The sequence below is a fragment of the Furipterus horrens genome, unplaced genomic scaffold (genome assembly GCF_987537825.1).
Source record: "Furipterus horrens unplaced genomic scaffold, mFurHor1.1.pri manual_scaffold_12, whole genome shotgun sequence".
NCBI classification, from domain to species: domain Eukaryota; kingdom Metazoa; phylum Chordata; class Mammalia; order Chiroptera; family Furipteridae; genus Furipterus; species Furipterus horrens.
Genome location: NW_028327182.1, coordinates 69095273 through 69098131, shown reverse-complemented (window position 1 = coordinate 69098131; position 2859 = coordinate 69095273). Strand labels below are relative to the sequence as shown.

At 40.2% G+C, this 2859-nt stretch overlaps 1 pseudogene; it reads right to left on the bottom strand.

Annotated features, from left to right (window-relative positions):
* Positions 1 to 331: 331 nt before the first annotated feature.
* Positions 332 to 864, bottom strand: LOC149996317 (ubiquitin-ribosomal protein eL40 fusion protein pseudogene; annotated as a pseudogene).
* Positions 865 to 2859: the final 1995 nt, after the last annotated feature.

Here is a 2859-nt window from a genome sequence, read left to right as displayed (position 1 = left end):
CTTCTGTTTGCCTTCAGTCTCTGAAAGCTGCCTTCACTGTGGGAGAGACAGGCTGGTGTCTACTACTCAGTTTTAGTGGTACTGGTACCATCCAAGACAGCATTTTAGAAGCATAAGGAGTACTAATTTTGATTTTAATTTTGTATAATGGTAATGTATAGAAGAGACACAAATGGTTTGACTTTGCTCATTTTTAACACTTTCCCACTCTTATTTCTAGTGCTTGGATGCCTTGTAAGTCATTGATTTAGTTAACTATTACACAAAATATTTTCTTTTTTTTTTCATCGTTTTTCCCCTCAGTCAGTGAAAGGGAAACTTTATTGAGGCCCCAGGGTCATGGAGGTCAGGCAGAAGGCCACCCTGTGGGCTTGAGAAGGCGGTAGAAGGGCCTTATTGAAGCTTCTTGCAGTGCAGGTTGTTGATGTGGCCACACTCCTTGCAGCAGTTCACAGTTGACAGGTGATCGTGACACTTGCGGCAGATCATCTTGTCATAGTTGCACTTCTGGGCGAGCTGGTGGAGGGAGAGCTCCATGGTGCCACCCCCCAGACGAAGCACCAAGTGCAGGGTGGAGTCTTTCTGAATGTTGTAGTCTGAGAGAGTGTGGCCATCCTCCAGCTGTTTGCCAGCGAAAACCAGACGCTGCTGTTCAGGTGGGATGCCCTCCTTGTCTTGGATTTTAGCTTTTACAATCTCAATGGTGTCACTGGGCTCAACCTTGAGGGTGATGGTCTTGCCAGTCAGGGTCTTGGCAAAAATCTGCATGTCTGCGTCTGCTGCGGAGGCTGCTCCACTGCCAGGAAAGAACAGGATTGTCTGGGGCTGAATATGCTTAGGGAAGACAACTTGGATGTTCTTCGGCTGAGCCTGTGCTGAAACAAAGGGAGTCTGTGCCACCAGTCATGCTCCCGATTACAAGGTTCCCCATTAACAAAGGCGACTAAGGCAGAGCCGCCATGTCTTGCTGAGAACTAATTACCACAAAATATTTTCTATGTTAATAGATACATGTTGGTTTTCCCAAACATGTTTTGTTATAGCTAACTGTACTTTAAACAGTATACATTGGCTTATGATCATGTCCAGTACCATCATTTCACATCAGATCTCTCATATCCTCAGGCTCAGTGTTGGGTCTGTCCTCACAATCTGTGTCTGATCCCAAAAGCCTTTCCATTGTACCATGAAACTAGATAGATCTGAGTTTAGATTCTAATCCTCCCACTTACAAACTCATGATCTTGGGCAAGGTATGTAACCTCTCATAATTCTGCATAGCCTAGGTCATTTTTACTTTGCAGTTCTGTTCTTCTACACCAGAACTGTAGACTGGGAAGAATTTATAAGAAAAGGAAAACCTTGTCCTGCTGCACTCATCCATTCATCCTTCTATCTATTCTTCCCATCCATCTATCCAACCATCCATCCATCCATCCCTTCATCATACATATACTGTGTGCTTAGCATTTTCCAGGTACCAGGTTAGGTACAGGATAAATGAAAACAAATAATATGAAGTCCTTAAGAAATGTTTTGTTCAAAATAAATGAAGAAACAAAATTGAAACAGATTCATAAACACCGAGACTGGTCAGATGATTACCAGAGGGGAAGGGAGTTGGAGGACTAGGTGAAAGAGGTGAAGGGATTAAGAAATAAAACTTGGTAGTTACTGAATAGTTACAAGGATGTAAAGTACAGCATATGGAATATAGTCAATAATTTTGTAATAACTCTGTATGGTGCCAGGTGGGTATGGGAAATATCAGGGGGAATACTTTGTAAAGTATATGACTGTCTAATCACTGCTGTACACCTGAAACTCAAAATAATACTAAAAAATAAAAATAAATAAATTAGAAAAAAAGTTTTGTAAAAAAAAAAAATCACTGTGGAGAAAACTTGTAACTTGTCAGGTATGTAAAATGAGGTTATAGGTCTGAAAAACTATCTACAAAAATGGGGGTGGGATTGAAGGTTGGATTACAAATTGGAATCATGAGAGTCGCCTACTTCAGAATGTTGCCTTAAAAATTAACTGAGAGTGTGATTAAATGAGAGCTGAAAACAAGGAGATGCAGATGGCTTCTCTTTGTTCATTCAGGCCCAGAGTAAGGCCAGGTGTGATGTTATGTCGCATAATCCTGCTTCTGGAGAGTTTAGAGCAGTGGGTCATGTTCCTCCCTCTTTCTCATCTTCCTGCCACACACTTGCATAAATCACTTTGAGGAGATGCCTATATCCAGCCTTATTTCTATTTGAGTGACAACCCTCCTTAAACTTAATTCCCATAATGTAAAAAAAAGCATTTAATTTTATTAGATTTAAGATGATCACCCCACAATAGTAAAACATGCTCCCAGAGTCACTTTTAAGTACTTAGGATTTTGTTAAGACCATACTCTTCAGAGTTCATGTCCTTCTCAACCTTTGTTATTCCAGATTTAAGATGTCTTCAAATTGTGTTGTAAGTAGCAACTTATCCTTTTCATCATTTTAGTTGTATTTTTCTGATTCTATTCTGTCTCCCTGTTGGTTTGAAAGGAAATGACATATACCAGAGGTAATCAGTCAAACATTTATTAAGCATCCCCTTATTTCTCCAGGCATTCTTCTGGCCCCTCAGATGGAGAGAAAAAGTAGTAAAACCCATTTCCCTTAACAGGTTCAGATTACTTGGAAGGTAAATATATACAGAAACATAGTTAATAATTAGGGCTGTGAAGGATAATAATTTTGCAGTGAACTTTGAAATCTCAAGCCCCCTGTTCCCCCATTTCCAAACCAAACCCGGATCATGGATCATACCAGAGACTTGAGACTATCTCTTAATAATATCAAAAGAGAAATAGTTCGC